General features: G+C 49.4%; 1 long non-coding RNA gene across 1 annotated transcript; it reads right to left on the bottom strand.

Moving 5' to 3' along the window:
• Positions 1-10174: 10174 nt before the first annotated feature.
• On the bottom strand, positions 10175-22547 carry LOC141990237 (uncharacterized). Its single transcript, XR_012640114.1, has 3 exons — positions 22454-22547; positions 22123-22345; positions 10175-10482 (listed from the first exon to the last, which is right to left on the bottom strand). It is a non-coding gene; the product is annotated as an uncharacterized LOC141990237 (long non-coding RNA).
• Between the last annotated feature and the right edge of the window lie 1648 nt (positions 22548-24195).

Genomic DNA, 24195 nt, shown 5'->3' with positions numbered 1-24195 from the left:
CCACGCCCCCTCGCTACAGGTGCTTCACAGCAGGTACAACACGCTGGCCAGACCAGACCGCGACAGCCTTGCCCTAAGGGGCTCGCAGCCACATTTCCAAGCTTGACCTTTTCTTCTGGGTGTTCCTGTCTCCCACTCAACGTCTCAGAAGTGACGAGCACCTGCAGCTGCCCTGGGCTGGACCGGCAGTGTTGGATGCCCGGCATTCTGGCACCCAACATGGGAAGCTCCCAGAATCAGAGGCCACTTTCAGTAGGTCAGCACTGGGCCCATTCACACGTCCTGGAATGGCGCTGGACGGACTATTGTCCCTACACTGCTTTCACTGTCAGCCAAGGGGGAGCCCCTGGGGACGGTGTGCTAATAACTCTTGTCAGCAGCAGGTCATTTTCCTTGGGCAGCTGCGGCCTGGAAGTGACAGAGCAGCACATGCAGAGCCCGTGTAGGCAGGAGAAGAACAGATCGCTCAGGTTGCTATTAGTCCCAGTCTTAAATTCAAAGGACAAAGGGCTCAGATCCCCAAAGGTATTTAGGCTCCTGATTGCCAGATCTGGGCTTTGCTCAGTCCCTACTGGTGGGTGTATGGAGCAGCATTAAAGTACAGTTATATGGTCAGAAAAAAGTCCGTGTAAAATGACACCTTCACAGCCAACAGCTCTGCTCCCAGTGTATGTCCAGAATCCTGCCTGCTTTCTTTGGTGACAAGAATAACACCTTCTTGCTTTTCTCTCCTCTTAGCCCAGCAGTGCCAGCTCAGCTCTGGGAGAGTGAGCTGGATTCTAGGCTGGCTCACGCATCAGCAACTGAATTACTAACTAAGTTGCAGTTACAGACTTTTTTAAAATGTACTTTTACAGGGGATGAGTCACAAGCTGGTAAGAGCCAGCTTGATTATCACATTCCAGGCTCAGGTTGCAGGGCTGGCAGTTGGGAAAAGCCATCTTTCCACCTGGACAAGGAAAGCAGGTGCAACAGAAGTCGTGAAGAATTGCTAAACATTGAACCCCATGGTGCTATTTTAGAGTCAATTTCCAGAAAATAACTACACTGTATCATGATTCTGAAGATTCAAGGCTTCCTCTGTCACAGACAATAGCTTTGCAATGTAGCTCTTTGTTGGAACACAGGGTTTTCATACCCCTAGATTTTTGAAAACAGCCTGACCGCTTTTGTTAAAAACAATTTTTTTTGTTTACATGCAATGAAAGATACACCCTCCGCAAGCTAAAGAAACCACACGTCCTTGTGTCAGATTTTGGGCTTGATTTCCGAGGTATTGCATCTGAGCAGCAAGTCTGGGAATTACTCATTGTATACAGTGACTGAAAAATCAGGCCAGATCTTTTGAACGTGTGTGTGTGTGTGTGTGTGTGTGTGTTTGATTGCCTGGGTGAAATAGAAAGCAAATGGTCACAAACTTAGATGCAAACAGCATTTGACAGAGAGATTCCTATTTTATTTTTGCCTATTTCCTGTGCGTAGAAAACCCTCAGAAGTGACCTTGCTGTCATGTGACACTTCATTCCAAATGCACCCCGGACAATAGATGGCTTTGTTCCACTCTGCAGCTTAATCTCTGAATATCACTTGCCTTCTGTGCCTGGTGGGAGTACACAGATCTCAGCCTCCCTCCCTCCCGGGAGGCTGGGGAAGGGTTTCCCTGCACTCTCAGGAAATAAAACCTCTTCTTGTCTAACTGGAGACGACAAAGGCGGCGAAGAGATAAGAATGAGAAAATAGTTACATAAAGTGAGTGAAATCAGCAAGAAATAAATGGGGACAAAAAAGCAGGAATCAAAAGTGAGGTCATGGAAACAAAGCGCGATAAATAGCCACCCAGGGGCTTTCTCCTCATTTCTAACAACCAACCACAGCAAAAGATTTAGAACAAGACTAACCCTAGTACAGCTCAAATGAACCATTATTCTGTCCAGGATTAATTCTAGCTCCTTGGCTCGCTGCTGCCATCCTACGTTAAACATGAATAATGCAACTTGAAGCTTATGCCTACCGACATGCATCCCCCTACATGTTCTCCCCACGTAGCAGGTAGGAAACTGTCTGGGCCAGATCCTCAGTGGGTGTAAATCAGTATAACTCTGAATGCATTGAAGTCAATGGAGCGATGGCACTTTACACCCGCTGAGGATGTGGCCTGGGAGCCTCCTCCTCATCCTTCTTTGGGTGGCAGGGGTTGGCTCCTATTTCTCCTCACTGCGTGATGGGTGGGAGGCTTTGCCCCCAAAAGCAGTGGATCACCCCAACTCCACAGCGGTCCCCTGTCTCTGCAAAGACACCGAAAGGAGCCACATAGCCACTGTCTGGGAACTGCCCCCTGCGCCCCGGCGAGCTGTGCAGGGCTGGGCCAGGACATCTTTCTTCAGAGAGCTTCCATTCCCTCCCAGATTTCCAGCACACACACACACCCAATGGAGGGGCTCCCGCAGCATACCATGAAGCTGAAGGTGGGGGGGATGGTACTAATCTGTCCTTCCTTCCTTGCGCCATCAACCAGGATTCAGCGGTCTAGGCTCCTCTCTCTTCATGGAGGCAGAGAAGAGACTATTGCCATTGGTTGCTGGGATTATGGGCCAAACTCAGGCGTGGTGTCACCCACTGGGGGTGTAATTTAGAGCACACATTGGTAAACTGGTGTAATGTACATGCCGGGGAGCAGACAGGCAGGATTACAACAGGAAAGGCAATTTACAGTTCTGGAGGGTGTACGATAAAGGGTTGCTTTTCCTGCTATAGCCCCGCCCTTAGCATGTCATTTACACCAGCTGATACTTGCCGACAGGCAACTGACACTGGCCTGAGGCTGTCTATCACCCAGTAAAATCAGTCCTATGTATATTTTTGCAACAATCTGCCATTTTACTAAGAGAATTAGGCTAATTTTGCAGCTCCGAGTGTCTGTGGAACAGGGTATAGGAGGGATATAGAAAAGGGGAATTAGAGTATGAGGGCCAAATGTTAATGTGTTGTAAGTGGGTGATGTCACTGGATGTGACCTTGCTTACAGCGGGGTGAATTTGGCCTACAAGCTACAGCTCTGCTGTTTATAATGAGTTTGAACTTTCTCCAGGGAATCTGAGTTCCATTTTGTTAGCAGCCTCTTACGTCACATCACTATTTACACAAAGAAAAGGTAGGGTTAATAATTTGATCTGATTTACCACAAGCTATTGGGCTGGATGCAGAAATCATCGGGTGACATTCTCTGCCCCGGGTTCTGCAGGAGATCAGACTAGATGATCCCAATGACTCCATTGGTCTTAAAAGCTGCTACAGTGTTGCCAGTTCTCACAATTTTATCACTCGCCTCCTGATAGCTCGTATTTTCTTGAAGCTCCAGCTCCCGGATTCATGTGATTACACAAGAATCTCAGCTCTCATTTAAAAAACAAAGGAAGTTTCTAGCCTTGCCGATGGCTTGAAAATGTGACTCTTAAAGGCTCCAAAAACCGAAGGCAAATCCAAAGGACCCAAAATGTATTCTTTTAAACTCTCACGATTTTTGAGCCAATCTGATTGGTTTTCAACCCTTGAGACTGAGACTATGAAGTTCAGCGGTAGCTGTGCATATTTTAAAAGAACGCCTTGGGAGCACTGGCTCATGTTCTCCGCAGTTAACAGGCCGGTTATGAATCATACATGTTGCCTAACTGGCTTTTGGAGTTTTGTGTTGTTTAAGTGCCTCCAGTAAATATTCAGCATCAGAAAATGGAAGAGCTGCATTTCTTGTCCCCACGCTGCAGGCATGAGAGGGAGTTCCTAGTGCACAGATTGGTCCTATGCAGGTACTGCATAATTGTGCAAAGGTTGATTATAGGGGCTTCAACAGCCAGCCTTGCCAAGATCAGGCCTCTGCAAAGTCATGCCAGGGTTTAGTGAATACACGGTCCCCCCGAGCTAAGATGGCGCTTCTTTCATAGCTAACAGAACATGTCACTGGAGAGAGTTTGATACTTTCAGTAACATCATCATCTGAAATGTGGTTAGGGTTGCCAACTGTCTAATTGCACAAACCCAAAGACCCTTGCCCCACCCCTTCTTTGGGGGAGTTTGGGTGCGGGAGGGGGTGCAGGGTGCGGGCTCTGGGAGGGAGTTTAGGTGCAGGCTGTGGACTGGGGCAGGAGGTTGGGGTGCAGGAGGGGGTGCAGGCTCTGGGCTGGGGGAGGGGGTTGGGGTGTATGAGGGGGGTGAGGGGTTTGGGCTGTGGGAGGGAGTTTGGGTACAGGAGGGGGTGCAGGCTCTGGGAGGGAGTTTGGATGTGGAGGTGTGTGGGCTCTGGGAGGGAGTTTGGATGCGGGGGGGTGCGGGGTGCAGGCTCTGGGAGGGAGTTTGGGTGCAGGCTGTGGGCTGGGGCAGGAGGTTGGGGTGCAGGAGGGGGTGCAGGATCTGGGCTGGGGGAGGGGGTTGGGGTGTAGGAGGGGGGTGAGGGGTTCGGGCTCTGGGAGGGAGTTTGCGTGCAGACTGTGGGCTGGGGCAGGAGGTTGGGGTGTGGGAAGGGATCAGTGGTGCGGGCTCTAGGAGGGAGTTTGGGTACAGGAGGGGGTGCGGGCTCTGGGAGGGAGTTTGGGTGCGAGCTGTGGGCTGGAGCAGGAGGTTGGGGTGCAGGAGGGGGTTCAGGCTCTGGGCTGGGGCAGGGGGTTGGGGTGTGGGAGGGGTGGTAGGGGCAGCGCTTCCCTTGGGTGGCTCCTGAAAGTGACTTGCACATCCCTCTGGCAGCGGCTTCTTGGCGGGGGCTGGGGGTAGGGGGTCTCCGCACGCTGCTGCCCGCAGGCACCACCCCCTCAGCTCCCATTGGCTGCAGTTCCTGGCCAACGGGAGCTGCGGAGTCAGAGCATGGGGTAGGGCAGTGCGTGGAGACCCCCAGTCACACCCCACCCTCCCAGGAGGCAAGAGGGACGGGAGCAGCGTGGAGCCAAGGCAGGTAAGGGAACCCTGCTGTGCCACCAGACGTTAGTTCCTAAAATCTCCCGGTTTGGCTGCAGTCGAGATTCCAGGAGACTCCTGGCGAAACCGGGAGGGTTGGCAACCCGAAATGTGGTCATTATATGAGATTTGCAAAAAATCCGGCCCAGACTCAAAGCAAAGGGAAGAAAGGTAAGCAGCAGGATACGGACCCTGGACTTCAGGAAAGCAGACTTCGACTCCCTCAGGGAACGGATGGGTAGGATCCCCTGGGGGACTATCATGAAGGGGAAGGGAGTCCAGGAGAGCTGGCTGTATTTCAAGGAATCCCTGTTGAGGTTACAGGGACAAACCATCCCGATGAGTCGAAAGAATAGTAAACATGGCAAGCGACCAGCTTGGCTTAATGGTGAAATCCTAGCGGATCTTAAACATAAAAAAGAAGCTTACAAGAAGTGGAAGGTTGGACATATGACCAGGGAAGAGTATAAAAATATTGCTCGGGCATGTAGGAAAGATATAAGGAGGGCCAAATCGCACCTGGAGCTGCAGCTAGCAAGAGATGTCAAGAGTAACAAGAAGGGTTTCTTCAGGTATGTTGGCAACAAGAAGAAAGCCAAGGAAAGTGTGGGCCCCTTACTGAATGAGGGAGGCAACCTAGTGACAGAGGATGTGGAAAAAGCTAATGTACTCAATGCTTTTTTTGCCTCTGTTTTCACTAACAAGGTCAGCTCCCAGACTGCTGCGCTGGGCATCACAGAATGGGGAAGAGATGGCCAGCCCTCTGTGGAGATAGAGGTGGTTAGGGACTATTTAGAAAAGCTGGACGTGCACAAGTCCATGGGGCCGGACGAGTTACACCCGAGAGTGCTGAAGGAATTGGCGGCTGTGATTGCAGAGCCCTTGGCCATTATCTTTGAAAACTCGTGGCGAACGGGGGAAGTCCCGGATGACTGGAAAAAGGCTAATGTAGTGCCAATCTTTAAAAAAGGGAAGGAGGAGGATCCTGGGAACTACAGGCCAGTCAGCCTCACCTCAGTCCCTGGAAAAATCATGGAGCAGGTCCTCAAAGAATCAATCCTGAAGCACTTACATGAGAGGAAAGTGATCAGGAACAGTCAGCATGGATTCACCAAGGGAAGGTCATGCCTGACTAATCTAATCGCCTTTTATGATGAGATTACTGGTTCTGTGGATGAAGGGAAAGCAGTGGATGTATTGTTTCTTGACTTTAGCAAAGCTTTTGACACGGTCTCCCACAGTATTCTTGTCAGCAAGTTAAGGAAGTATGGGCTAGATGAATGCACTATAAGGTGGGTAGAAAGCTGGCTAGATTGTCGGGCTCAACGGGTAGTGATCAATGGCTCCATGTCTAGTTGGCAGCCGGTGTCAAGTGGAGTGCCCCAGGGGTCGGTCCTGGGGCCGGTTTTGTTCAATATCTTCATAAATGATCTGGAGGATGGTGTGGATTGCACTCTCAGCAAATTTGCAGATGATACTAAACTGGGAGGAGTGGTAGATACGCTGGAGGGGAGGGATAGGATACAGAAGGACCTAGACAAATTGGAGGATTGGGCCAAAAGAAATCTGATGAGGTTCAATAAGGATAAGTGCAGGGTCCTGCACTTAGGATGGAAGAATCCAATGCACCGCTACAGACTAGGGACCGAATGGCTAGGCAGCAGTTCTGCGGAAAAGGACCTAGGGGTGACAGTGGACGAGAAGCTGGATATGAGTCAACAGTGTGCCCTTGTTGCCAAGAAGGCCAATGGCATTTTGGGATGTATAAGTAGGGGCATAGCGAGCAGATCGAGGGATGTGATCGTTCCCCTCTATTCGACACTGGTGAGGCCTCATCTGGAGTACTGTGTCCAGTTTTGGGCCCCACACTACAAGAAGGATGTGGATAAATTGGAGAGAGTCCAGCGAAGGGCAACAAAAATGATTAGGGGTCTAGAGCACATGACTTATGAAGAGAGGCTGAGGGAGCTGGGATTGTTTAGTCTGCAGAAGAGAAGAATGAGGGGGGATTTGATAGCTGCTTTCAACTACCTGAAAGGGGGTTCCAAAGAGGATGGCTCTAGACTGTTCTCAATGGTAGCAGATGACAGAACGAGGAGTAATGGTCTCAAGTTGCAATGGGGGAGGTTTAGATTGGATATTAGGAAAAACTTTTTCACTAAGAGGGTGGTGAAACACTGGAATGCGTTACCTAGGGAGGTGGTAGAATCTCCTTCCTTAGAGGTTTTTAAGGTCAGGCTTGACAAAGCCCTGGCTGGGATGATTTAACTGGGAATTGGTCCTGCTTCGAGCAGGGGGTTGGACTAGATGACCTTCTGGGGTCCCTTCCAACCCTGATATTCTATGATTCTATGATTCTATGATTCTCTCTTCGATGGAACCGGCACGAACTCTGGCTGCCTGCTGGTGAACAGAGGTTTAACTTCAGCTCAGCTTCCCCTCCCCTTCCCTTCCCTTTCCTTCCTTTCCCTTCCCTTCCACCTGAATATTATACATTGTGCAGGGGTGTGGCAGGAGGTCTATATACTGACTGCTTGGGTGACAGGAGATATGGCCTGTGGGAGTGCAGCATCCTAGGACAGGGTCAGACTCCAGGCAGGTGAGTTCTGTTACTCTCTTTTTTGCTTTTATGCTAACTTGCTTTGGTTTCTGGTTATAAACCCTGTCCTTTGAGAGGACCCGCTGCTAATATTAGTGATTGTCATCAAGTGTCAGCCATTTAAGTGAAGCCTGAGCTGCTAATATTGTGGTGTGCATTTGTTTCTGTACCGAAGGCTCAAAGTGGCTCTGTGGCCTCCGGGGATACTAATGCCACTTACATTCAGTTGGCTCGCTAGACGGGCTTTAAACTTGCAATGCAGCAGAGCAGACATGCTGCAGGTGGGCTTCTGTCTCTTGCTGCCTCTTGGCGTCTGTGGTTTGTCTAGTTAAACTCTAACCGCTCCCATTTGTGCTCAGTGACCCCTGTGGAAAGAAGCCAAGGAGCAGCAAGTGCAACATTCACAGGAAGGTTTTACTTGTCACGGACTCGCACAGCTGCAGAGCCAAAAGACGTCTCCCCTTCAAGCCCACCTGCAAGCGGAGACAGCCGCAGACTCTCTGGGGAATTTGAGAAACATAGGCTGGAAGGGACCTTGAGAGGTCATCTGGTCCATCCCCCTGCACTGAGGCAGGACCGAGTGAACCTAGACCATCCCTGACAGGTGCTTGTCCGACCTGTTCTTAAAAACCTCCGATGACGGGGATTCCACAACCTCCCTTGGAAGCTGTGACCGGGGTCCCAGGGGAGGTCACTCAGTTAGGGTGAACCGCAAAGAACGGGGCAGACAATCCCCAAAGCTGGTGGATATTCCAATACTTAGATTTACCAAGTCAGCACAAAACAGCTTCTATAATACCTCACTGGTTACCCAGAAGCCAGCAACACAGTTCCCTTAAAGCCACCCAGACTCAAGCCTCCACCGATACACCCAAGTCAACTATGATGAGGATTAGTGAAAATCTTATTCACCATATAAAAAAGTTCTCCCAATCCCAAAGGATCAGACACATTACCTCCCAGGTTAATGAATATTCTAGATCTTACCCAAATACACGCTTACAGCCAATTCTTATTAACTAAACTAAAATTTATTAAAAAAGAAAAGAGAGAGAGTATAGGTTAAAAGATCAGTATACATACAGACTTGACTACAATTCTTGAGATTCAAATTCATAGCAGAGATGGTGAGCTTTGTAGTTGCAAAGAGTTCTTTTAGAATTTAGCCCACAGGTTACAGTCCAATGTCCAATATCATATTCAGGGCTTTCCAGTTTAGGACTAGGATCTCAATCTTGTGACTCAAACTTCCCCTGATGAAGCTTAAGCAGCTCTGAGATAAAAAGAATTGGGACCCAAGACATCTTTCTACTGTTTCAGGCCTTCTTGTGACAGCTCGGAGTCCTTCGGCGAACAATAGGCACTCATGGGAACTTTGAAGTGGACCCATTTCCTAAGCATCATGTGTATTTATCTACAAAGGTTAACATAAGGCAATTGCCTGTTTTCCATCATTCTCAGATGATTTGCTATACATTTCAAAGAGAGACAAACACAGTGATGTTAGGATTGGTCAAAGAATTATTTTGTAATATCTTAGTAAAATGATTGGTTAAGGTAGAGCTAAGCAGGACTCCAGTTTCACAAGATAAACTGGGGTCCCAAAGGAAGTTCTTTGGAACCAGCTCCAGGACACAGACCCAAGATCAGAGGTGCCAGACCTCAACGCTCTGCCAATGACACTGTGCAGAAGCTGGAGTCCCTGGATGACCTGATCCTGACGGGCCAACAGGAAAAGTTCATCGGCCTTATTGGGAATGGTGACCATAGTATGCTTAGTGTGTACGTTCTGTTTTGGTGACTGTTAATAAATAGAGGTTAAGGATATTACTGTGTAAGGCTCTTTCACTGGTAAAAGTCCCAATAAACTCACAGAAGATTATGCCCTGAGCCCTAGGAATTGGGTATGGGTGGCCCTGAAGCCCTAGGAACTGGGTAAGGGTAGGTGATTTTCCCCCAGAGCCCTAGGAACTGGGAAAGGATGGGGGTGCCTAAATCAACCAAGTTACGCCTTGAGCCCTAGGAACTGGGGAAAGGTGCATGCCCTAAATGTGCGGGTAACAGTTGCAGAGTCCCTGGCCTTCTGCACAGGGCGATGCTGAATGCAGGAGCCTCGGGACAGGCTTGCTGTGGGATAGGCAGAGACTCGCCCACGCTGGGTTAGTCAGAAGGCGCTCTATCGATCTCACTTAGTCCTGCTCCCTCAGGCCCTTCGACAGCTTGTCCCCGGTTCTGCAAATCCTCCCTGGGGATCTCGCAGCAACAGGGCCGGAAACCTGCATCCTCCCTGACACAGCCAATGGGCAGTGAGCGTGTGGGGAGACTCAGCAGAAATGACCCAGTGCAGACCAGCCAGAGCCCTCAGCAGGAAGGACCCTCGATCCCATAAATCCACCCAAATCAGCCAAAAGTGACACAACCCAAGAATCCCTTGAAGCCTCAGTAGCTACACGTCAAGTCCTGCTTTCCCTTAGCCCTTTCCCCAGCCTGGCACCCGTTCCAGGAGCCAGACGTTAACGCCTGGCTTCCTGGGGACCTGGACTTGCCCCTGCACTCTGTCCCATGGGACTCCTGCTTCCCACTGCGGTGTCCTGGGCATAGGCTGTTGCTTGTTGGAATCACTTGCCTGGCCCAGCTTCTCCGTCTCCTTCAGCGGAGCTGTACGGATTTACACCGGCGGAGGATCCGGCCAGGTTCAGCTGCACCCTTCTGACTCACCGACAGCAAACCCGACACATGGAAACACAAACTGTCCTGAAGATGTTTCTTTTTCCAGCCCACTCGACGGAGCTGTGGGCTCCCACCGCCAGCTCCCAGACGGCACAGCTGCGCCTACACGGCGGTAATGGCGCCACAGTTAAGCCTGCGTCCTCGTTCCATGACCAGCCCGGCTTTTGTCCTCCCTCCGCCTCAGGACCTTGGCTAACAAATCGCCAGGGTGACTGGGAAGAAAAAAGCGGGGGGGGGGGGGGAAGGAATTACGCGAAGTGTGAAAAAAAATTTGCAGGATTATTTTCGAGTGCGAGGCCATTCGAATCACCAGGGGGTGAGAATGATGACTTGGGCCCAGGCCCCACCCTCTGACGAGCTGGAAAAGTGGCCCGGCTGCCCCAGGGGAGGAGCGACTGGGCCAAATTGGAGTGGTGACCTCTCCACTTTTACAGACCTTTCAGCGCCCCTGGGCACAGAGACGCCAGTCCCTGCGGGGTGGGAGGTTTGGAGAGGGGCTTTCGGTGCTTCCTGGGGAAGCAACGATGCAGAAGGGGGTTGGGGCATGGCGTTCCCAGAACAGTTTGGTCCGGAGGGGACGGGGGGGAGGGATGGTGCTGACCACCTCTCTGGGAAAGAGCTTGGGGCTGAGCGTGGGGCAGGAAGAATGGGGGAGCAGGTGAGTGCGGGGCAGTGAGGGGGGAGAGCACAGGGCTGGGTGTGGGGTGGGAAGAAGGGGGGTGATGCGGGGTGGTGAGGGGGGAAGAGCACAGGGCTGGGTGTGGGGTGGGAAGAACGGGGGGTGATGCGGGGCGGTGAGGGGGGAAGAGCACAGGGCTGGGTGTGGGGTGAGAAGAAGGGGGGGTGAGTATGGGGCAGTGGGGGGAGAGCACAGGGCTGGGTGTGGGGTGGGAAGACCAGGGGATAATGCGGGGTAGTGGGAGGAGAGCACAGGGCTGCGTGTGGGGTGGGAAGAAGCGGGGGTGATGAGGGGCAATGTGGGGGGAAGAGCACAGGTCTGGTGTGGGGTGGGAAGAAGCGGGGGTGATGTGGGGCAATGTGGGGGGAAGAGCACAGGTCTGGTGTGGGGTGGGAAGAACAGGGGGTGATGCGGGGCAGTGAGGGGGGAGAAAACAGGACTGGGTGTGGGGTGGGAAGAAGGTGGGGTGAGTGCGGGGCAGTGAGGGGGGAGAGCACAGGACTGGGTGTGGGGTGGGAAGAACAGGGGGTGATGCGGGGCAGTGGGGGGAGAGCACAGGACTGGGTGTAGGTGGGAAGAAGGGGGGGTGATGCGGGGCAGTGGGGGGAGAGCACAGGGCTGGGTGTGGGGTGGGAAGAACGGGGGGTGATAGGGGGCAGCAGGAGGGGCGTGTGTCCATAGCTGGGTGCCGGGAGGAGAGGGCAGGGCAGGGCTGGGTGCAGAGGTAGCCGGAGGCACCTCAGGACTGGGTAAGAGGGAGTGACCGAGGCGAGCTTGGGGCTGGGTGCCGGGGGAGAGAGCTTGGGGCTAAGGGAGGCCGTTGGGGGGTCTGCGGGGGCTGGGCACAGGGCAGGAGAAGGAGACTCCAAGCCCCCTCCTTAGAAAAACTCTGGTTGTGCCCCTGCTTGGGTCTATTGTTTGTTTTTGTTCCTCCAGCTCAAACAGCTTGTTGCCACCCATGGGCAGCGGGTACTGAAGGCCAGGGGAGGCTAAGCTCCCCTAACCCAGGCCATGGCCCCTCCCTCGCTCCTCTTCTCCCTTGAAGCTGGTGGGGGCTTAGCTCCAGCCGGTGGCTTGGGGTTTGGACCCGTGGCCAGGGGTGGCTCGGGCTGGTACTCAGGCCAGCCCAGGGGTCGGGGCCAGCCAGCATGTCTGGGGCAGCTTGGGCCGGCCCAGGGGGTGGGCCACTCAGGGGCGCCTCCGGCCGCAGGGGGTGGGCTAAAAGCTCCGGCTGCAGGGGGGGGCACTCGGGGCTCCGGCAGGCTGTGGGGGCCGCAGCCTCAGGCAGAAGGGGTGGGGCCAGGGTCTAGCCTCCCCGAAGTGGGGGTCACCCGCCACCCATGTTACCCTCCCTTCAAACTTGACACATAGTTAAATCTCCTTCAGAACTTGTGCCTGCGATTTATGTGTAGAAAACAGGTTATAATTAAGCAAAACTATTTAACGATTGTCCCATCTAAGGTGTATGTCTGTAGAAGGGCAGTTTGCCCTTTGACTGGTTGCAGCTTAGAGAGAACATAAATATCTGTCTTCACATCATGACTGGAGCTGGATGGAATATTTTTGGAGGAAAGTTTCCCGCAGCCCCGCCCCCCCCCCCGCCCCAAATAGTCTAGTCAGAACCAGAAGTGTTCCCCAGCCAAACAAAACTGACATTTTAAGTCCAAATGTTAACTGGAAACCAAAATTTTAGTTTCAATGCAACTTTGTTTAAACTGAAACATCAAAACAGTTGAAGTCTAAAGAGAATGACAATTTCTGTATGGAATCGGCTTGCGAAAACTGAAACGTTTCAACTGGAAAACTCCCAACAAAGGTTTTTCATTTGAAATTTCTCCTGGAGGGATGGGTGGGTTTTCCCAGCTGCCCTAGTCAGTGTGGCACCCAGTTTTGCCGTATCTGGATCCACAGGGAGATCTACTTGTGGAGCGAAGGGAGCAGAATTGTGATTCTGGCTTTACAGGCTTGTTAATGAATAATTGTTCTGCTTGCAAACAGAGGTGCTAAAAATCCCAGTTTCCATTGACTTCAATGGGCGCTGTCAGCACTCAGCACATCTGAAAACCAAACCATTGTATTAAGAACCTAATTTGAGGCTCCCAGGTTTGCAAATCTGGTCTGACATTTTAAACTATCATTTGTACAGTGAGTGTGGGGCACTTCCTATTCCCAGTGAACAGATCCAGCCAGCCAGGAAGCCATCCTTTGCTACCACCCTCCCGCTGTCAAAAACATCACCTCTCTCTATCCACCATAGTGTCCCCATTAAGCGTGGTACCAGCTGACGTATTTTCGGGGAAGGCTGGTGAGACAGTTCTCTGGGACGCCCGCCCCACTTCACTGGCTAACTTTACATACAGGAGGGGAGCTCAGCTGCTCACTTCTTTCAACTCTAGCGATCAGTTTATTTAATTTAGGGTTTTATATTGCTGCCCATCACTGTCATATCTGAGCATGTTCCTTATATAATCCATAGCAAGAGTGAAGCTGCTAGTGGACTTCATGAAGTCTCTGGAACATCTCACTTTATGGGGTAAAATCTCATCTTGGGGAAACTCTGGTTTTCGGTTTGGACTTTTTTAAAAGTGATTTTATTCTCTCCTCTTTTGGTTGGTCGGGATTATCGAGTAGGTGTCAGTTTACCCTGCTTTACGTTCTCAAGGCTGGCTTCACAAGGACAAGGGCTTGGGACCTGCTATTTCTTTCATGATTCTCCAGGGAGACCGAAAGACCAGCTCTGACAACGATGAGGGATTAACAACAGCTGCTTGGCTCTGGAGAAGGACTGTGGACTGGCAATTTAGGAGACAGAGAAGCCACCACTTGTGGGAAAGCAGGGCTGTACACTCCTGGACACAGCAAGGGATTGGACCCTTGAGGAGGAGAGTTTCATGTTACTACTTGTGGTTTGTGTTCCCTTGTTTTGATTTCAGGTCATGAACCTTCTCCTCTGAGAAATGCATGTGGCTGGCAGCATCTGCTCTGTTCAGTGAGATTGCCAGTTTACAGTGTCTAACCTCTACAGGGCCCTCTAGCTAAAAACAGCTTGACAGTTCAGCTTCCTACAGTTAAGGCAGTTAACTACAGTTAACTTCCTACAGTTAATCTGACTATGTAGAAAGACCTGCTGACAAACGCCAGCCTGTTTCTTTGGCATGAGCATGCAGGCCGTGTGATGTCCGTATGGCCCCAAGGCAGGGCATTTCCTAGAGACACAAGAGGGCAAAGGGAAGTGGGCAAATGGCTGCAGGATAGTCCAAGGTACAGGGAAGAGGAAATCAGTCCAAAGTTCTGTTGGGCAATGTCAGCTCTAGAAAGAAGCTGAGCTTATGGCAGAGAGAGATAAAGGAAGCCGAGCCCCCCAGGAGCTTGTAAGCATCACATGTAGGTGATGGAAACAGAGCTGTAGACTCTGGTGAATTTCCCTGCAGAGACCATGTGACCTAGTGACCTGTGTACTATTGCAGGCTGGGTGACCTTACGCACGTCAGTTCCCCTCGTTTTCCCCCTACAATCCTCTTACTGCCACTATCTATTAGATTGTGTAAACTCTCTGGGGTGGGGACGGTCTCCCACTAGGTCCTAGTACAAGGGGACTATTTCAATTCTACTGCTTAAACTTGATATGGCCTCATATTGTTTTAAACATGTAATTTCAGACAAATCTTTGAACTTTAAGCTGGCTAGTATGAATGTCACAAGGGACTTTTGTTTGCAGAATATAAGCATGTAATAGTTTGAAAATGAGCAGTGAAAGGAACGTAGGTAAATAGGCAAATAGTCCCAGCTCTTCAATAATTGTGTGGACACATAATATCACATTACAAATTAAAGGCTTCAGTGAGATCAGGATCAGGCCCCCTCATCAAAAGCTGTCACACCACATGGAAGGAAAAGCCATCATCACAGAACCAAAAGAGGTAATGGAAAGCAGCTGTCACATCTGGGGTGCGGGAGGAAATCAAATATAAACATCTAGCAATTCAGAATGGTAAAATCTGGACAGACACTATATAAATAAGTGTCACATAAGATCAAAAGCAGTATATATGCCATTAAATATTTTCAGCTTCTGCACTCATAACACAAGAAAGCAAAGAAAACATCCAGAAATAAAAAACTTTAAGACTTCTTCTAATCCAGACAAAGTTCAGGCGGGATGCTATGTGCATTACCAGGAAGTCTTACAACACCAGTTCAGATTCTTTCCCAAGTCTGGTCACTTTTGAGATATAGTCAGACTCAGCAGGACTAATTAACTCATTGCTGATCCAACTCCCATTGACATCAACAGGAGTTTTTCCATTGACTTTAGTAGGTGCTGGATTGGGACCCTAAACCATAACAATGGAGATGCTCTCAATCCAAATATAAACATCTAGCAATGGACATCTGGAGTTACAGCTAGCGAGGGATGTTAAGAGTAACAAGAAGGGTTTCTTCAGGTATGTTGGCAATAAGAAGAAAGCCAAGGAAAGTGTGGGCCCCTTACTAAATGAGGGAGGCAACCTAGTGACAGAGGTTGTGGAAAAAGCTAATGTACTCAATGCTTTTTTTGCCTCTGTCTTCACGAACAAGGTCAGTTCCCAGACTACTGCACTGGGCAGCACAGCATGGGGAGGAGGTGGCCAGCCCTCTGTGAAGGAAGAAGTGGTTCGGGACTATTTAGAAAAACTGGACGTGCACAAGTCCATGGGGCCGGATGCGTTGCATCCGAGAGTGCTAAAGGAATTGGCGGATGTGATTGCATAGCCATTGGCCATTATCTTTGAAAACTCATGGCGATTGGGGGAAGTCCCGGAAGATTGGAAAAAGGCTAACGTAGTGCCCATCTTTAAAAAAGGGAAGAAGGATGATCCTGGGAACTACAGGCCAGTCAGCTTCACCTCAGTCCCTGGAAAAATCATGGAGCATGTCCTCAAGGAATCAATTCTGAAGCACTTAGATGAGAGGAAAGTGATCAGGAACAGTCAGCATGGATTCACCAAGGGAAAGTCATGCCTGACTAATCTAATTGCCTTCTATGATGAGATAACTGGTTCTGTGGATGAAGGGAAAGCAGTGGACGTGTTATTCCTCGACTTTAGCAAAGCTTTAGACACGGTCTCCCACAGTATTCTTGTCAGCAAGTTAAAGAAGTATGGGCTGGATGGATGCACTACAAGGTGGGTAGAAAGTCAGCTAGATTGTCGGGCTCAACGGGTAGTGATCAATGGCTCCATGTCTCGTTGGCAGCCGGTATCTAGCGGAGTGCCCCAAGGGTCGGTCCTGGGGCCGGTTTTGTTCAATATCTTCATTAATGATCTGGAGGATGGTGTGGATTGCACCCTCAGCAAGTTTGCGGATGACACTAAACTGGGAGGAGTGGTAGATACGCTGGAGGGTAGGGATAGGATACACAGGGACCTAGATAAATTGGAGGATTGGGCCAAAAGAAATCTGATGAGGTTCAACAAGGACAAGTGCAGAGTCCTGCACTTAGGATGGAAGAATCCAATGCACCGCTACAGACTAGGGACCGAATGGCTAGGCAGCAGTTCTGCAGAAAAGGACCTAGGGGTGACAGTGGACGAGAAGCTGGATATGAGTCAACAGTGTGCCCTTGTTGCCAAGAAGGCCAATGGCATTTTGGGGTGTATAAGAAGGGGCATTGCCAGCAGATCGAGGGACGTGATCGTTCCCCTCTATTCGACATTGGTGAGGCCTCATCTGGAGTACTGTGTCCAGTTTTGGGCCCCACACTACAAGAAGGATGTGGATAAACTGGAGAGAGTCCAGCGAAGGGCAACAAAAATGATTAGGGGACTGGAACACATGACTTATGAGGAGAGGCTGAGGGAACTGGGATTGTTTAGTCTATGGAAGAGAAGAATGAGGGGGGATTTGATAGCTGCTTTCAACTACCTGAAAAGTGGATCCAAAGAGGATGGATCCAGACTATTCTCAGTGATAGCAGATGACAGGACAAGGAGTAATGGTCTCAAGTTGCAGTGGGGGAGGTTTAGGTTGGATATTAGGAAAAACTTTTTCACTAGGAGGGTGGTGAAACACTGGAATGCGTTACCTAGGGAAGTGGTGGAATCCCCTTCCTTAGAAGTTTTTAAGGTCAGGCTTGACAAAGCCCTGGCTGGGATGATTTAGTTGGGATTGGTCCTGCTCTGGGCAGGGGGTTGGACTAGATGGCCTCCAGAGGTCCCTTCCAACTCTGTTATTCTATGATTCTATGATTGAAACATCTGTAGAAGTTCATGTGTTAGCAGGTGCATCAGTGAACTAGTCTGCCGTGTCCTCAGTAAGAGAATACTTCAGCTAGTATCTGACTACAGTAACTCCCCTCTTAATGTCCTCTCACTTAATGTTGTTTCGATCTTACGTCCCTGCTCCATTACAGAACATGCTCGTTTAAAGTTGTGCAACGCTCTGCTAGAACGTCGTTTGGCTGCCTGCTTTGTCCACAGCTGGCAGCCCCCTATCAGCTCCCCTACACCCCCGCCCTACAGCGCCTCCTGCCCAACAGCAGATCCTGCGGATCAGCACCTTCCCCCTCCTCCCCCCGCCTCCTACCCGTGGCAATCAGCTGGATTGCGGCATTCAGGAGGCAGGGGAGGGAGGGGGAGCCTGTGCGCTGCATCCTCACTCCTCCCCCCTCCCTCCTGAATGCCACAAACCAACTGATTGCCGCAGGCAGGAGGCAGGGGAGGAAGGGGGAGGAGTGAGGACGCAGCATGCAGAGTAAAGGGGGAGGGAGGGAAGAAGAGGCGGGTTAAGGTGGGGACTTGGGGGAAGGGGAAGCGGGAGTTGAGCCCCCCGCCCCTGGTGCTTGCACAGTTGGGGAAGCTGCAGCTGCTGCTGTGCAACGTGCTTCTCCTAGCCTACAGCACCTTCAGCCTTCTTGCCTGCCTCATTGTCTCCAGTGCCAGTGGGCTGTGCCTGTGTGGGGTAAGGCAGGGGCACCTCCCATTGCTTCATACTCAGCAATGATAATTGTAGTATTAAATTGTTTCTTTAAAATTGTTTAAAACTTATATCTGTATTAAATTGCTTGTTTAAAATGTATATAATGCCTTTTGTCTGGAAAAGAAAATTCCCTGGAACCTAACCCCCGCCCATTTACATTAATTCTTATGCTGAAACTGGATTCGCTTAACATCGTTTCGCTTAAAGTCACATTTTTCAGGAACATAACTATAACGTTAAGTGAGCAGTTACTGTATTAACGGTGTAATATGAGACAGCTACATTTGATTCCTTCTCTAGAATGAATCACTAGCTCTGGCATAGACTACAGGTTTTGGGTGCCTCTGTTCCTGGGTACCCAACTTGAGATCCCTTAGTATTTCCTGATTTTCCAAAAGTGCTGATCACCCACTCTCTTAAAATCAGGCCCTTTAAAATGTCTCAAGTTGCGCATCCAAAAACTGGAGGCACCCAAAATCACTAGTCATTTTTAAAAAACGTGGTTAATCTCCAGACCCCGCTGAATAATTGCAGACAAAATACCAACTGGGGCAAGAGATCTGCCTGCTTTATGATCTGAGCAAAAGCATTTTATTCTTTCTGGACTGAAACTTAAACTGGGACAAAGTGGAAAAATGTGGCATGTAGTCATTTAAATCATTGCCAACCCAGCATCTGTCATGTAAATATAAACAACATGCTGACACCTTCAGGCAAAGAAAGAGCAGTAAGGCAGGGGTGTGTTAGAATCATAGAATATCAGGGTTGGAAGGGACCTCAGGAGGTCATCTAGTCCAATCCCCTGCTCAAAGCAGGACTGATCCCCAACTAAATCATCCCAGCCAGGGCTTTGTCAAGCCTGACCTTAAAAATATCTAAGGAAGGAGATTCCACCACCTCCCTAGGTAACCCTTTCCAGTGTTTCACCACCCCCCTAGTGAAAAAGTTTTTCCTAATATCCAACCTAAACCTCCCCCACTGCAACTTGAGACCATTACTCCTTGTTCTGTCATCAGCTGCCACTGAGAACAGTCTAGATCCTCTTTGGAACCCCCTTTCAGGTAGTTGAAAGCAGCTATCAAATCCCCCCTCATTCTTCTCTTCCGTAGACTAAACAATCCCAGTTCCCTCAGCCTCTCCTCATAAGTCATGTGTTCCAGTCCCCTAATCATTTTTGTTGCCCTTCGCTGGACTCTCTCCAGTTTATCCACATCCTTCTTGTGGTGTGGGGCCCAAAACTGGACACCGTTCTCCAGATGAGGCCTCACCAATGTCGAATAGAGGGGAATGATCACGTCCCTTGATCTGCTGGCAATGCCCCTACATATACATCCCAAAATGCCATTGGCCTTCTTGGCAACAAGGGCACACTGTTGACTCATATCCAGCTTCTCGTCCACTGTAACCCCTAGGTCCTTTTCTGCAGAACTGCTGCCGAGCCATTCGGTCCCTAGTCTGTAGCAGTGCATGCGGTTCTTCCATCCTAAGTGCAGGACTCTGCACTTGTCCTTGATGAACCTCATCAGATTTCTTTTGGCCCAATCCTCTAATTTGTCTAGGTCCCTCTGTATCCTATCCCTACCCTCCAGCGTAGGGTTGTTGCCTCAACCCTACCTCTTTTCCATGTATACACCACATGACTTACTTCAAAAAGCAGTTGCCAAATTCAGGACTCTGAGATAAATCCCCTGCTACATAATTACTATCACCTACTCAAGATAGCTTCTGAAGGACCTTACACTTGATAGGGGACATGCTGCAGCTCATGAATCTAACAAGTCAACCTGAGGAATGGTCAAATCCAGGATGCTTCAGAAAAAGCCCCATGATAACAAAACAAACTAAAAACTTATTTAACAAAGAACCTGAACTATATGTTACGTGGAAGAGGTAGTTTCCAGCTGGTTATAAAACCACTGCAAGAAAACCACCAACTGTTGAAATATTACACCCCAATAAGACTACTGCTAAAATTGTTCCGTAGTTTAATTCAGCCCATTTCACGACAGCAAAGCAAAGTGTGGGAGCAATCTCTACAAAAAGAGTTAGCTGTATAGGGAGAGACCATATTGAATGGCGCAAGACACCAATAAAAGCCCTGCCCTTGAAGTTCTGCCAACAAATACTGTAATAAAGATGTGACACACAGAAATGCTGGTGAGAGACTGAAATTTAATTCTTGGCTCCAATCACCTGGCATGGAAGAGGAGTACTAAAGATTATATGCTGCTCAGATGACAGGACTCAATATTTGCTATCTTCTTTCACACACACACACACACACACACACACACACACACACCCTTTTTTTTTTCATTTTTGAAAATCCAATGCAAATAAAACATAATAGCAACTAAAGATAACAGCCACAAACTAACACTGCTAGTTAACAGAACACACAAATGGAGACACAGAGGTTGTAGATCACGGTTGATGATGACCTGAACCTCCCAACAGATGGCAGGGTCGTTCTGTCTCTGATTGGACATCTGCCCATCATTACTATCTCTGAGCCTCTACAGCTTTCTGGCCATTTAACCCCTTTCTTGCTCCCCTTCTGCCCTGGCCTGTTTGACCACTGAGGCGGATCTGCCACATGGAGCCTGTGTTTGCGGCTCCTGATTTGTGCATTTATTTTAATGGTCAGTGATTGGACGAGCATGTGTTAATTATTGTCTGTGCAGCGTGCTTCCACTATCTGGATGTCCTCAAGAAACAGAGACCTAGGGCCTGACTCAGAGCCCCTTAAACTCTATCGAAATAATTTTACTGTCTTCAGTGCACCTTGGATTAGACTCCAAGGAGCCTCTGGTTTTGTTTAGCCGTTTTCTGTTCCTCCTGTCAGGTTAACTCTCACGGTAGTTGATGAGCTATAATCTTGCTGCCCATGGTATAGTTATTATCTTGGCACTTTGTTTGGAACCTAACATCTCCTCCCACTTGTATCTGCAGTGCCTATTTGGTTTCCGTATCACAGTGTTTCACCTGTTTAGTTTCTTTAGGTACAACTCTTGTTCAGCTACTTGAGGGGCTTTGGCTCAATAGCTTGTTAGATGGTGACACTAAGGTTTTTGTCCTTCTGTCTCGGCACTGGTGATTCTAACAGAGCACTGTGAGGTGTGTTGAGGTGGTCTAATAAGGCTAAGTACGGACCCCAGGAATCCACTTGGGCTTTCTTTTATCATTTATTTGCTACTTTGTACTGATTTTTCTGGTAACCCTTTTGACCGAGCATGGTAAGTGCTTAATGTTGGTGTGACTGAACTGATATTTCCAAGAGAATTGCTGGAAGAAATCACTTGCTAATCGTGGGTTGTGGGACCTTCTAAGTTATTAATTCATCTGGAATCCCATGGTGAGCAAACTGCAATTGACAATGTGTTATCACATGGTTACTCAGTGTGTTGTGCAACAGCTTGGTTAAAAAAACCCACGCTCAGTAGCAGTTCACTAGAGGTAAACTTTCCCTTTTAATTCAAGTAGATCCGCATCAACCTGGGACCCAGGGGGAGCAGGACTCGCACGTGACTTTTAAAAAAAAAATTAACATACATGAGCTCTTGGAATGGAGTGAAAGCAGCAGAATAAGAACAATGGACTTCAAAAAAGCAGACTTTAATGAACTCAGAGAACTGGTAGGTGAGGTCCCCTGGAAGAAAATTTCAGGGGAAAAAGGAGTTCAGGAGACCTGGCAATTTCTCTGAGAGACAATATTAAAGGCACAAGAGCAACCTTTCCCAATGGGGAGGACAGATAGGAAGAATGGTAAGAGACCAGGATGACTCCATCAGGAGCTCTTTCATGACCTGAAGATCAAAAAGTGGTAACACGGACAAATTGCTAAGGATGACGTCACCATGCCACAGTGGGTCAGAACTGAGGATACCAGGTTCAGGCAGGGTTGCCAACTTTCTAACACACTTGCCCCACCCCCTGTCCTGCCTCTTCCCCAGAGGCCCTGCCCCTGCTCACTCCTCTCCCCCTCCCTCTGTCGCACGCTCTCCATCCCCCCCGCCCGTTGCTCACTCCCCACTCTTCTGGGACTCACCTACTGGCTGCAGAGCCAGGCTGGGGAGGAGCTAACACAGACCCTGCCCAATAGGGTGGGGCGGGGGGGGTGCCAGTCCCCGTGGCAAGGGGCCAGGGCCAGGGCAATTGGGGCATGGTGGGGCAGAACAGGGGGTAAACAGGATCCCCCCCAGGTGGCGGCACCTACCTCTTGGAGCCCGTCCAGAAGCCAGACACTGCTCTCTGTCAGGCATCAGCAATTGAGCAGAGAGAAGCTCCTCCATGTAGCTCCAGCCACAGCTGCTGCTCTTCCTGGTTCCCCCGCCCCAAAGTGGTGGAGGCAGGTTACAGCAGCCAACTCTGCTGACCAGACGCTGCCAGGCTCCCTTTTCAACCTGATGTTCCAGTCGAAAACCGGACACCTGGCAAACCTAGATTCAGGACAAACTGCTAAGAAATAGGGCAGACTCACCCCAAACTGTTGGTTATTCTACCATTAGAGATATCAAGCCAGAAACAAAAGTAAACTTCTGTCTCACCTCACTGGTTAACAAGAAGTCCAGACTGCAGTCTCTTTAGGCATTCCAGCACTTATTTCACCACCCAGACTCTGAACTTTATGACAAGTGTTTACTGAAAAGTAATTTCATCAAACCAAGGGATCTTCTGATCTCAAGAGATCAGCCATATGGCCAGGTCAATATGTAACTCAGATCTTACCCAATAATCATGCTGTAGCCAATCCATTAATAGCTAAAATCTAAAGACTTATTTATAAAGAAAAGAAGAAGAGAGTTAAAATGGTTAATAGATCATATACATACAATCATTGCAAAGTTCTTATCTCAGTGGTAGCAGTAGCAATGATGTTACAAACTGCTAGCTTGTAAAGTCTTTGGTAATTTCCAAAAGATTGGAAGGTCCTCAGTCCATAGATTAGAATGTTTCTTAGAGTTGTAAATCCATAGTCCAGATAATCAGAGCAGAAAAGAGACAAGATGGACTCTCTCCTCAGACCCTACGCTACCAGCACTCCTAGCTATCTTCGAGACACCACTGGCTTCCTGAGGAAACTACAATGCATTGGTGATCTTCCAGAAAACACCATCCTGGCCACCATGGATGTAGAAGCTCTTTACACCAATATTCCACACAAGCTGACAGGAACAGTATCCCTGATGAGACCATGGCACACCTGGTGGCTGAGCTTTGTGACTTTGTCCTCACCCACAACCATTCCAGATTTGGGGACAACTTATACCTTCAAGTCAGCGGCACTGCTATGGGTACCCACATGGCCCCACAGTATGCCAACATTTTTATGGCTGCCTTAGAACAACGCTTCCTCAGCTCTCGTCCCCTAACGCCCCTCCTCTACTTGCGCTACATTGATAACATCTTCATCATCTGGACCAATGGGAAGGAGGCCCTTGAAGAATTCCACCTGGATTTCAACAATTTCCACCCCACCATCAACCTCTATCTGGACCAGTCCACACAAGAGATCCACTTCCTGGACACTACAGTGCAAATAAGTGATGGTCACATAAACACCACCCTATACCTGAAACCTACTGACCGCTACACTTACCTACATGCCTCCAGCTTTCATCCAGGACACATTACACGATCCATTGTCTACAGCCAAACCCTAAGATACAACCGAATTTGCTCCGATCCCTCTGACAGAGTCAAACACCTACAAGATCTCTATCAAGCATTCTTACAACTACAATACCCACCTGGGAAGTGAGGAAACAGATTGACAGAGTGAGACGGGTACCCAGAAGTCACCTACTACAGGACAGGCCCAACAAGGAAAAGAATAGAACACCACTGGCCATCACATACAGACTCCCAGCTAAAACCTCTCCAGCACATCAACGATCTGCAACCTATCCTGAAGGACAATTCCTCACTCTCACAGACCTTGGGAGGCAGGCCAGGCCTCTCTTACAGACAGCCCCCCAACCTGAAGCAAATACCAGCAACTACACACCACACCACAGAAACACTAATCCAGGAATCAATCCCTGTAACAAACCCCGTTGCCTACTCTGTCCCCATATCTACTCTAGCGACACCATCGGAGGACCCAAGCACATGAGCCACACCATCAGGGACTCATTCACCTGCACATCTACCAATGTGATACATACCATCATGTGCCAGCAATGCCCCTCTGCCATGTACATTGGCCAAACTGGACAGTCTCTACGTAAAAGAATAAATGGACACAAATCAGACATCAGGAATGGTAACATACAAAAGCCAGTAGGAG

The sequence above is a fragment of the Natator depressus genome, chromosome 6 (genome assembly GCF_965152275.1).
Source record: "Natator depressus isolate rNatDep1 chromosome 6, rNatDep2.hap1, whole genome shotgun sequence".
NCBI lineage: Eukaryota > Metazoa > Chordata > Testudines > Cheloniidae > Natator > Natator depressus.
This window is presented reverse-complemented; position numbering and strand designations above follow the sequence as displayed.